This window comes from Lycorma delicatula, chromosome 1 (genome assembly GCF_047948215.1).
Source record: "Lycorma delicatula isolate Av1 chromosome 1, ASM4794821v1, whole genome shotgun sequence".
NCBI classification, from domain to species: Eukaryota; Metazoa; Arthropoda; class Insecta; order Hemiptera; family Fulgoridae; genus Lycorma; species Lycorma delicatula.
In genome coordinates, this window is record NC_134455.1 from 82,206,214 (window position 1) to 82,219,693 (window position 13,480).

At 28.0% G+C, this 13,480-nt stretch overlaps 1 protein-coding gene across 1 annotated transcript in view; it reads left to right on the forward strand.

The window, feature by feature from the left end:
- The first annotated feature begins 6,042 nt into the window (after positions 1 to 6,042).
- Positions 6,043 to 13,480, forward strand: part of LOC142317546 (carboxypeptidase B-like) — a 129,294-nt gene continuing 121,856 nt past the window's right edge. The window contains exon 1 of the mRNA XM_075354105.1: positions 6,043 to 6,107. The gene's annotated coding sequence lies outside the window, so the exon portion shown is untranslated. The remainder of the gene's footprint in view (positions 6,108 to 13,480) is intronic.

A 13,480-nucleotide genomic window follows, 5' to 3' on the forward strand; every position in this document is an offset into this window, starting at 1 on the left:
GGACCGATTGAAGGGTGCTATTCAGGCTAAAAGTCCACATCCAGCTAAAAATAAAGTGCTCGTTCACCACGATAATGCGCCTGCTCACACACCTCCGATTATTGGTGTAAAACTCCATGACCTATGCTTCAAAGTGCGTTCACATGCGCCGTATTCGCCGCAATTGGCTCCTAGAATTACTTCTTTGCAAATCTAAATATATGGTTTACTCGAAGAAGATTCACTTCAAATGACGAGGTCAAAGCTGAGACAATGCTTATTTTGTGATGTTGGTTAAATCTCATTATACTGAGGGTATTGAAAAATCAGAAATATTGGTGGGTATTAAAAAGTTCTTCTAAATGTATCGAATTGAAAAATTAAAAAATAAAAATCCTTAAAAACGTTTGGTTTTCTTTGTGTGGCCGATAACGTTCCGAACGACCGTCGTAAGTGAGAGAAAGACTGATTGAGAAGAAGGTTTCAACTAGGTCGACGTGAAAAATATTTATCATCAATATTTTATTATATTTGTAAATTTATGTATTCCTGTAATTCCAAGATATTTTTTCCTATTATTTCATGAAAACTATACCAAAATATTCTTCGTTATTTTACAATCATGCGAATAACAACCATTGATCTACAGAAGAGGATGAAAGGACATTTTAAATATTCTCTCTTTAATCTGAAAATAGTTATTTTTAAATATTATTTTATATTTATGTAAATCTAAAAAACAAAATATCCGTTAAGGTAAAATATATCCGTTAAGGCTTTAGGTAACGGCTTTAGGTAATTTTAGCTTTAGGTAACGGATGTGAGACGACGGTGGTGACCGTCATATGTAAACATGAATTCCTTATACATCAATATGTGTGGAACTGGACGGGTCGTGATTTTTATTTTAGAAGGAATTATTTAATAATTTTACAACAAAATGAATTAATATTCATTTAATCTAAAATAAGTTATTTTAAACGCTATTTTTTTTTATTGAAATAAGTTAAAATTATTATTGAAGGTAAAATTATAATTATTTTAAGAAAAAGAATATCTTTTTCCAGTTATTAGGGAATTTTTTCTTAAAGTAAGTTGTTACTATGTATGTTTGATTTCCTTTTTTTTGTTTCAAGCAGGTTATTAATTTAAAAAAAATACAAATATCTAATACAAAATATAAAAAAGTATTAACGTAAAAAAAAATTTCAAATTTTTAAAAAGTTTTCTTTAATTACATTATACAGATTCTCATTTTAGAAAATGAATGTTTTCTAACAATATCTTTCTGACATAAGCAATTGAGGTTAAAATAGTTAAAATCACATCACTGATGAACTTTCACCTTAATTTACAGTAACCCTAAGTAATGTTAGTCATTTTTTTCTTTCTTCTAATTATAAAATGTTTGTAACAAACCTGGTAATGATATACAATATAGATTCTAAACGGAAGTCACATAATCCTTATGGTCTATATAAAATTAAATTTATTTTCTTATATTTCTTTATAAATATAAACTACCTGACACCGTTGATGAAAGCCTTATCTTTCATTGAATTTGTATAAAATTAATAGGTTAGAAATTTAGCTATTAAAATTTTTCTACCACTCACCGACCTATATGGCGGAGGGATATTTTTTCAATCTTTTATTCGGAGATTCTGGGTATGAATCCCGATCAGACTTAACTTTTTTCATAGGCTGTGAGTGTTCTATACCTCTTCGTGCGTCGAAGTGATTTATTCGAAACCCGGGCACATCCTCTATATTTTAACGATAACATATTGAGATTGATGTCTGGCCACCATTCATTGTAGAAATCGAATTAATAATATATTCCGGCCTGTTTATCCACTGATGCAATATAATTTATAAATGATTTGTATTTTCTCGTGTAAATAGTCCCTTGTTCGTACAATCCCACCAAGGGACCTATCAAGAAATCTGGATTATATATTTGGAGATTACCTGGATCAGTATCTCTGTATCGTATTTATACCGCGTACAAGCTTCATACTTTACATTTAATTAAAAAAAAAATGAATAAATTAATAACAAAAAGCTACCTATTAATGTAAAAAATTACATACGCAATGCTAGTATCAGAAGTTTATTCTGTTTTCATTACATTACAATCATGTAACAGAAAAAAAAAGCTGGGGCTAAACCTGTTATGACTAGCTTTTAGTAGCTATACAGATTGTTAACAAAGTATGACAACTACTAAATAAAAATTTTCAGCAGTTAAACATACAAAAAACCAAATGTTGTAAATGCTCTTAGAATATCAAAAAATGATAAATTTTTTAGTAAGAGACCTCCACACCCCATGAGGAGCAACTCAAAAGTTGTGAGTGGAAAGAGTAGGGTTGGAATAAGTGGTTGGTAGACTTAAGGAACATAAATAAATATATGCTCAAATAATTTTCATTAACGCCTTTCGTAATTACGACGCCTGTCGTAATTAGTGTTGTAATACGTAATTTTAGCATTTTTTTGTTATATTCTTAGTCAGACGATGCGTTCTTTGTATTCTATAATCCTATCATCTATGTTGGTTTCTCAATTCCATATCTTTCTGTTTCCAGCAAAAATAAAAAAAATTGAAACTACTTAAAAATTACAAACTCGGCCATCCCATTTTTAATGAATAAATGAATATTTTCAACAAACCGGAGTTGGAAATTTATTAACAAATGGTCTACCTAAAAAAAAACAACCTTGACTTTTGAAAATCGGACCACGAATTCAATTATGACAATTTAAAAAATGTGACACCGGTTATTTGCTTTAAAATACAACACAAAAAAGCAACCCGATTTAAAGAAAAATAATCTGATGAATTATTGCCATTAGTTATAAATATTACAATTGTTTGTGCAAAACAACATTGAATCCAAATTTTTTTTGTAAATGTTGAAAGTGTCCACCATTTTCATCAATGCAAGCCATTACACTCTTTTTCATATTCCGTGCAACCTTTCGAAGTATAACTCTTCCAATTTCTCATAATTTTTGAGTTATGTTGGCTTTCATATCTTCAATGGTGTATGGATTATTTTTGATATCCCCTAAGAAATAAATCTGCAGGAGAAAGATCAGGTAACCTAGCTGGCCACAACCCAGTCGATATTACTCTTTTACCAAAGAAATTTCTCAAAAAATCCAATGTTGCTCTTACCGTTTGACATTTGGTTCCCATCTTGTGGAAACCACGAATCTCTCTAATTTAATTCTAGATTTACAATAAATTGATTTGCAATTTCTTGTAGAGCCTGCATTGGTAGTGTTTTCAAAGAATATGGGGCCAGTTATTCTTCGCCTTGAAATTGCACACCACACGCCACTTAAAAAGCTTACCCTAACATCTTCTAATGTTTCGTCATTAAGTACTGAACGTTTCCGGCTAAATCTCTAATTGCAAACAGGACCAGTTCTTCCGTATTTCTTTATAAAACGATGAATTGAAGATTTATTTCGTACATTCTTACCCGGCAACTGCAATTGAAAAGCTTTTTGGCACAAAACAAAAGATTTAGTTGTTAAATAATTTTCCATAATAAAATTCCTTTCTTCTGAAAGGATTTATGAAACAGTTCATAAAAAAGTAAAAATTATGTCAGCTGATTATAAAACAACAATAGGTAGTGTTGCCAACCTCTTCACCCGAAATTATTGTATTAAATCTTCTAAAAAGTATTTTTCTTGGGTTGCGTTTGAAAACAAACACCCAAGATATTTTGGCTTAATTTTAATTGAACTAAAATACCTTTATAAAGTTATTTATTAAATGAAAATAAAATTAAATAATGAAAATAAAATCGTACTATTGAAATAAAATCCAAGTATAAGTAAAGTTATAAAAAAAATAGTTAAGAAGGAGGGCAAACCAAAATGAAACGCTACACTTTCTTAGTGTTTATTTAATTCTAATAAATATTTTTTAAAAGTTTATTTTATTAACTTTTTGTCAATAAATTGTTTGTCAAAATGTTTCTAGTTCTTTTACTGCTGATTTCATATAAAAGTTAAAAAGAAAATAGCAGCAATATTCCTGTCTTTTTTTTGCTAGTTGTCTTACCACATTCTCTATTCTAATAATTCAATATTTCTCTGTATTTCAATTCTGTTTTTCGTTTAATATTCTTCTTTACTCACAATTATCAAACATATCTTTCAAAACCTGTAAATTTTATTTATATATATAGATATGCTTGTTTTATAAAATCTATTTTATAAAGTGAATACGAGAATTATATTTTTTTCGTGTATTTCTAACTTCTTTTTTAACTGAAATGGAATTACTTTTTACCTAGTTCACTTGTTCTATTCTTAAAATTAATCTAGTTATCAAACAAAAAATAATGGAAATTATAAATATTAAAATAAACTGAACTTCTAAAACATTAAGAAGCAATTAGGTTGCTTCTTTTTAATTTCAATTAATTTATATTAATTAATTTATGAGTATGAGGATTTATTTATTCTTAATTTTAGTCGAAATTAAATTATATTTACTTCTCTGCGCATTATCTTTTGATTTTAAGAAAGATTGATTTAATTAATGTATTATCAATACATTTTTTATTTACAAAATAGGTACTATCTTTAAAACTATTTTGCTTTATATAAATTTAATTTTGGTTGACTTTAGATTTATTTTCTTCAGTCTAATGTCCCTATATATTAATGCTCTTTGTTACGACTTATCTCAGTTTATGAGAACGACGAGCGATACATACATAATTAAGAGCTATATTAAAAAAAAAAAAAATATTATTAGATACAGATTGAAAAAAAAAATCAAAATAAAATATCCAAAAACAAAAAATTAATGTAACCTATATACTCTAAATTTTTCTTCTAAATAATTGTATTTTTTTCTGATTTTCAAATATACCGAATCCCTTAATATAAGTTTTACTAATGAAATTAATGTTTGCTTAATTAAAACCTCTATTTTTAGAATTACAGAAAGAACCAGTCTCAAAACAAATCTGACAACAAAGTTGTAATATTTTCCTGCAATTGGTTGATTATTCTTATTTAGTGGAAAAAGAATACGTGAGAAAAATTTAAAAAAAATCAATAAATCTTTCTTTTTCAAAAGTTTTTTCTCCAAAATCACAGTCCAAGAAGATGTTCTGATTTATCTAAGCTTACTATATTAGATGGAAGAAACTAAAAAAAAATTCCATTGAAAAATGACAACTAATAAAAAGTTACCTAAGTTTTATTTTTTTTTTTGGAGTGGGAGTGAATTATGAAGGCATTTTATTGTAATATTATTATTAAAAATTTAAATTAACCAAAAAAAAACTTTTATTAATATAAAAAAATCTATACTTTAAAAATTTAATCGGCTCCCCCACCATTGATATTGCCCTCAAACATCAAGAAATGCAAAAAAAGCTCATACGTTATTATTTAACTGATTACCATACCTTCTTGCGGCATAGCTATAGAGCTATGATTCCAGGAAAGTAAAAATAATTGCTGTTTACTTAAGAGAGGTTTCTTTTAGTAAGATGAATACGTGGTGTTTGCTTATGGGCACGTACTCGTCTATGTATACACTATTGCACAGGATAATAAACAGAATACGTTATAATAGATGACTTTTAAATTACGTATTATTTTTTCAGTAATTAATCTAATAAAATAAGGGTCGAATATGAAAGTTATGAAAATAAAAACTTATTTTAAGCAACAATTTATTCAAATTTTTGTTCTTTGATGAACTTTCTATTTTGTTTAATTCATAGAATACATACCTATAACAATGACAAAGTAATTATCTGGGGCACTTTGCATTTTGTTACCGATACTAGAAGATGTTAACTATAAATAATATACAAACGAGTTCCATAATTGGCTGTCATGTAGTAATAGTAGTAACTCAGTCATTGTAGCAGAAGTTTGCAGAATCCCCTCCAAGCCTCTTCCCTCCTAAATACTGCTACCCTGAACCTCTCAACTTGTGGTTCACTGGCTCTGCTTCTGTCCCTGACCGAGTCCTTCCACTATTCAAGGACAAGTGTCCGAGGCTAGCAGACGGCGAGAAGTGTCTGTGTCCATCGGTTCGTTTCGTGTGCCCTCGTCTCCTTATACCGTTACGTCTCCGGGTGAGTATTAGTACATATGTATGAACATTATATTAATAAATAATTACCCAAATAATAATTCTTCTTTAGTATTACATTAATGAAAAAGTTATAGTTTGAATATTGTATAAATTATTTAGCAATAAACTATTGATTAAAGGATTCTACTTATTACTTTATTTTTGTAGATAAAAATTCATAAAATATAATTTAATTTTTATTTTATTTATTTTTTTAGTTTTATCATCTTTAAAGCGATTGTAATTTTTTTTGCAATGTTTTTAACTGACCTTTGCCGGAAAGAAGTAGGACAGTTAATTTAATGACGTTTATTTTTATAATGACGTTTATGTATAAATACCGTTTTAAAGTTACTGAAGAATTTAAAAAATTTAAACCAGTTTTGGAATAATAAGTGAACTAATGTATAACAGATGGTTACGTTTGCAAATGTGAATATAATTTTAAAAAAATGTTAAATAATTATTTTTGTTTATTATGAGTTATTAAATAATTGAATGAATTAAAAAAAATAATAATAAAAATTAAAAAAATAGATGCTTAAATAAAATTAATATTCTTAATTTATGATAAATGAACAAAAAATTAAATTCGTTATTTAAATCTTTTACAGTGAAAAATTATCTTAGTCGGATATTTAAAAAAAAAATGTTTCTCTAAATTACTTGAAATTTTATTTTTGTTTAAACTGTATGTAGTAATACAAATAAAATGAATCGTGCAAGAATAATATCATTTAAGTTTACTTATGGTATAGCCACTTAAACAAAAATTACTTTATTTTTTTAAATAAACGAATAGGTGTTACTATGTTTGAATTCGACTCAAAATTAGTAAGGTGATTAATATTTTTTTTTTTAATTAAAAAATGTTTATACACGTTGTCTGAAGTACTGAAAGTATTAATTTTTCTTTTATTATTACCTTTTTTTAAAATAATTTTATCTATATTCGCATCAACACTTTATTAGCGACTTATCAATGTAATGTAACTGTACTGGTAAATTTGTAGTCTTGAATAAACTCAGGTCGACTACTCCTGAGACGTGTGGTTAATTGAAAGCCAACCATCAAAGAACACCGAGATAAGATCTAGTATTCGAATCCTAATAAAGGTAGTTACTTTTATTGAGAATTCTCGACTTCGAAATCAGCTGATTTACGTATTATTCGTAAATATAAATTAATAATATTATTAATTTACTACAAAGATTTAACAGCTAGCAAATATTTATTTTTTAGTGAATAAAATTATTAGAGACAAAACGATCATTGAAAAATTAAGTTGTAATCAAACACGAAATCTACACTACAAAACCAGACTACAGAACTGTTGTTAAACTCAACACAATATTTCGACTTATGAGAAAGAAGAACCTTATTATATTTCCATTACTTTTTTAATAAATGTTATCAAACCACTCAAAAATATCTGCGTAACAATCTACTTAAAATAGAATTTAAAAAAATGTCTTTTATAGAAACAATTAATTTTTAAATGATACTAATTAAACAATTTAAAGAAAACCTTAAATTTTATGTCTCCTGTTCAACATGCATATAGTTATATGCAAATAACTTTATTAATATCTTAATTTGAATTATTTTTTAATAATTAAATCTTCATGTATTTACCTTACCATTATTATTTCATATGCTGTATTAAAAAAAATATAATTAATATGGATTTTAATCAAATCTAATTTTTGTTTTATAATTAATTACGTATTTTGTGATGCTGCTCTGATCATGGTTTAGCCGTTATTTTCCTTAATCCATCCAGGTAAATTTTGGGTCGGCCTCCTTAGCGTGAGTGGTAGCGTATCGGTCTTTTATCCGGAGGTCCCGGGATCGAATCCCGGTCAGGCATGGCATTTACACACCCTACAAAATTGTTATTTCATTTCATTCTTTGAAGAAATACATAATGGTGGTCCCAGAGACAAAAAAAAACTAAGTTTTGGGGCAGTTCTTTTTTTTATCCATGGGGAAGCATCTACCCATTACTGATGTGATCTATATAATTCATTATTATATGAAAATCAAAAATGATTTATATATTTAATTAAAGATGAAGATAATTTTTTAGAAGGAATTTTATTGAATTCTCGCAGCCAGAAAAAACTATAATATTTAATATTTTAATTAATAATGTTTATTTTCTTTGACTCTTTACAAAATCTTGTTTAGTTTGATTTATAAATGATTTTTTTTTAATTACATGACGAGCTAAGGAAAGTACTTTTACAAACTTCCAGAAAAATTCGATAATTAATATATGTAAATATCTAGTTTATTTATTAAGTTATCGACTTAATAAACAACAGTATCATGATTATTTTATGTTAGATCATTACTGAAAGTAAATAAACTAATATGTAGACTAATTTCTGTATTATCTAAAACATTAAATATTGTAATTTTAATAAGATATTTTTAAACAAAAAATCGAAAGGTTGTATTCGTTTTTAAAATAAATTTTAGTATGTTTTTAAAAATTAAATCTTACCTCTGATTAGTAAGCTACATCATCATAAATTAAAAGAAGTGTGTCAAGTCGTTAGTTGACATATCCATGTTCCCTAATTAGTAAATACAATGGTTGTGGCTTGATATTGTTTTAACCTCTTGTAGTCTGTTAATTATCATTCACGTCTTTACAGATATAACATTATTGATAATAATTTCCATAAATTTTGATGATTACTGCTAAGATTGCTTTAGTAATTATTTAACTTAATTGTTTTATTAGATATACAGAAATAAAATATTATACAATTCTATAATCACATAAAATCGATTAATTTTATGCATCCGTTTAATATTAATAAATTATTGTATTTAATATTTTCTATAAAAAAAGCGTTGAATATGCGGAAATGAAGCGTCGAATTGTTTACCCTTTGAACAATTCGACGCTTAGTAAATTCTATTTCACGGTAACAGGAGTGAAAAAAAATATATATATTATGAACGCTTGACCGCCATCAGCCCCCTCGGTACCTTTTCTGAAACCTTTCAAACCAAAAGGGTTGAAGGGAAGATATTTCATAATCTCTACGAGTATTAGGTATTGGAATCAAAAAAGAATTTTTATTTTGCTGCACGCGAGATTTCTGTCCTCGCTGAGCTAGATAATTACGATATTATTTGACAGATTTATTGATCCAGTCAAACTCCCCTTGAATCGAATTATGCGACAGAGAGTTTGTCGATCGGTCAAACTCATGATTAAATAAATTCGAGGAATATACAGAAGCCGAGACGATAGTAGTTTCATCTGAAATGCTGCTCCAACTTGATCATTCAACAGTAGCCCTCGGGCACATGGCGTAAAAATATTGTTCTATATGTGAAGGTGCTTTAGATGGATGGGATCTGTCGAAGAAGGGCGGGTGGACTTACAGACTGATCCCGGACTTCCAGAGATGGCTGTTCCGCAAGCAGTCTTCTTTAAGCTTCTTTTCTTTACGTTTGTCATTCAACGTTAAAAGTATGCCCGTCCTTGTATAAAGGGCTAGAATTTACAAAATAAACTATTTTTGTATAAAAAGTACAAAACGATACATTATATCGAATTTTTCTTTTCTTTTTTTTTATGGCCACGGCTAGCTCTGAGGATTACGCGATATAGAGGTTCCCGGCCTTAATTAATAATTTGAAAGGACATACAAATTAATGATGAACTAAGACTATTTGACAAGTAATCTCGGACCCCTCAAAGAGCCTCCCGGCCTGGTTTATCATTACTCGACTCCACATCCGCCATTCACGGTGTTTAGTCTAACAGTACGTGAGGCCTAGTCCTTACGCCCTATAGTATAGGATCCTCTCGGCAGATGTCTCTAAGATGCCGCTGCTAGGACACGGCGGCCCTCCGGTATGCAGTCACGTGTCCGTTGTCATAAATTCTCTTTACATTATTTTAATGTAGAATTTACATAATCTTTTTCAAATATCGCTTCGTCCCTAATGGTAATTAAGTTTGTTACTCTATTTTTCAGTTCATCAGAATAAATATACTATGCTGTAACTTTAAGGCTTTTAAAATAAAGGTCACTAAAGAAATTAAATTTTTAATTGTCTTTTTACTATTGTCCTAATTTTTAAAAACTGCTATCATAAAATTAAACCGACTTGAATTACTTTATCTTTAATATTTTATGCTTTAAAAGAATCTTATAATCTTATTTAAATAAAACTGTATTACCATATACTGATTATTTTTTATTGAGTGATGTCTGTTTACGTATAATTATGAGTTTCCAACTTTCATTATTATATCCCTTCTTGCCATCATGTCAAAATCGATAACTTTTTCTTATGAAAATTTATGTAACCATACATAAAATGTTTTATCAAAAATTTTAATATTTCTGCAACATAATCAGATGATCATTTTATTCCAAGGAACTACTTAGACAATATTCTAATTTAAAGATTCACTAAGGATTAAGAAGCGTTATTCTTAAGGGGAATTTTATTTTTATTTTCTTATTTATATTTCATTTGAGGAAAAACTGCGTGAAATTTAAAAAATAAAGTTCATAAAATTTACTACACTTTATGCCAAATGTTTACACTTAGGTTTTTTAAATCTGGTGAATCTTCTATTTTTTTTTTTTATGAGAATGTTTTGAAATTTTTATTTTCAAAACATTTTTTAAACTTTGGAATTAACGTTTCACTTTTTTCGTATGAAAAAAGTTATTCTTACGAAGTATTTTTTACAAGATACCAAAAAATTATCAAAAATTCAAATCAATAGTAATATATTCCACATTATTTTTATGCGAATATTCTTCAATGTAATTACGGGCATCGACTGCTTTGGTGATTTAGCCCACTGGTATTTTGTAACGTATGAAAAATGCTATGCCTGACTGGGATTTCAACCCAGGACCTCCGAATAAAACGCCGAAACGCAACCACTCCGCCACGGACATCGGCAAACGAATGTGTTCTTTTAAATTTTAAATGATCTACCACTTTTAATACAAGGAATTTTTCGCTTTTTTCGCAACTGATCAAATGACTCCTTTGATCAAATGATGTTTTTACTGTAAACTATGCAATCAATATTATAAGTGTATTTGAGAAAAAATCAAATTTCTTAGTAAAAAATCTTGGTTCACAGTTGATCCCATCGATCAGAAAACGTATTATCATCAATATTATTGATGACGTATGTCATCAGTAACGTAAGTTATTCGACCAAATGATGTATGTTTACAATATTTAGAGTATGATTGTTAAGAAAAACCAAACTTGACTCCCACTTCAGACCCTTGCAACTACTACATGTAATACTTTTAATACTCGTAATAGATACAACTTGAAAAATAGATAAAGTATTATAATTTAAATAACTTTTTAAATTTATAAGTTAGATCTCATAAGACTTTCTTAAAAAAAAAATCTCATGTCTTTTATATTAATACTAATACAGATAGGTTTTCGATCTTGAAAATTAAAGTTAAAAAAACTGATATTTTAAGTATGGCCCTCATACCGTCCCTTTGTTTTTATGTCTTTAAAGTTTATTTATTGGAGTAATTATTTATTTCAATAAAACTGTTCAGTCTGGTGAAATATTATTTAACAATGCTAAAAAAATTACCGTTTACTAAAAAACAAATGTGGATACTGGAATGCCCTCTTTCTGAACGGAATCGAAAATTAAATAAAAAAGATGAAACATATAAAATTAAATATTTATGCAAAATTTCATCTTTTTAGTTAACGGTTTTTGAAATATGACAAAAAAACCGTTAAGTACTTTCACCGTACTAAATCTTAATTTTACCACGAACACTATACAGAAAGTTAAAAATTAAAAATGGTGAAAACCAGCCCTCCTTTTTTTAATTTCTTCATTTTGTTCAAAATTTAATCATATCAATATGCTACACGTGAACATTTTGAGACATTTTAAAAGAATTTGCCAGTCCGCAAATATTAATCAAAATTCAGGCCAACACATTTATGTAAATAAAAACATCTTCTGGAAATTTCTATACTTTCTGTTTTTGAATAATGGGTTCTTGATTGTTGATTTTTACAAAATCCCCGATTCCCAAATTTTTTGCCAATCGCTATACTTTCTCGTTATAGCTGTGCTTCTGTAGCAGCAGAGTAGTTATAGCCGGGAAATTAAAACTCCACTGAGTTCTAAATTAACCCTTAATAACTTTTATTTAAACCTCTTTCTTCTGTTTAGCTTCCGGAACAACCGTAAGGTATTACTTCAGAGAATGAAGAGGATTGCATGCAAATTAAGTGTAGTCTTGTATAGTACATGGTCAACCATTCCTGAAATGTGTGGTTAATTGAAATGCAACCACCAGAAAACACTGGTATCCTTGATCGAGTGTTCAAATCCGTTTAAAAGTAACTGCCTTTGCTAGGATTTAAACCTTAGAAATCTCTACTTCGAAATCAGCTGATTTGCGATGAAGAGTTCACCACTAGACCAACCTGGTGGGTTTTCTTTTAAACCTACAAAAATTTACTTCATCAATAAAAACTTTTTTTCGCATAAATAAGAAAAAATTAATGAAAAATACATTTTACGATACTTTTTTTAACTTTACTCAATTTTACGTACGAATGGTAAGGGCAAAAACATTAAAATATTGACATTTTTAAATATGCCCAAAAATAATTTATGAAGCAAAACTGACGGTATTTTTTATTAGCGATCGACAAAGTAATGTGTTCGTAATCTATGTTATTCCTCTCAAAAGTAATTAATGCATTAATTATATTAAAATAAATGTTTTTTAATATGTATTTGATTTACGAAGTCGAAGGTTTCGAGGTTCGAATTCTAGTAAAAACTAGTTTTTTACGGATTTGAAAGCTAGGCAATGGATACCGGTGTACTTTGGTGGTTGGGGTTCAATTAATCACACGTCTCAGGAATGGTCGGCCTGAGTCTGTACAAGACTACACCTCATTTACATGCCATACATTTCATCCTCATCTCAATGGGCCGTGGAGGGGTTCTTATTGTTCACTAGTTAAGTAGATTACAATGTACACTAGGAAAATAAAAAAAAAGATATTCTAATCGTAATAATTGTTATTTTTGTATTAATATTATAATGTTTCTTATTCTTCTTATAAAATCGAACAACCATTTAAATTTAAAGAAAAATTATGTTTCTGAAACGGCTGTTATTTGAAAAATTAGTGATAACTGGAATAATATTGATTGAAACACACATTAATTAGTAGGAAACAGCAAGAAAAAATGATTAATAATATATTAAGCTAATAGAGAAAGATATGGTGGTTAGTAACTAGTTAAATATTTTTAAAACAGTTTTTCACATATTACACATGGATATCAATTCGAGTTTTGTCAATAA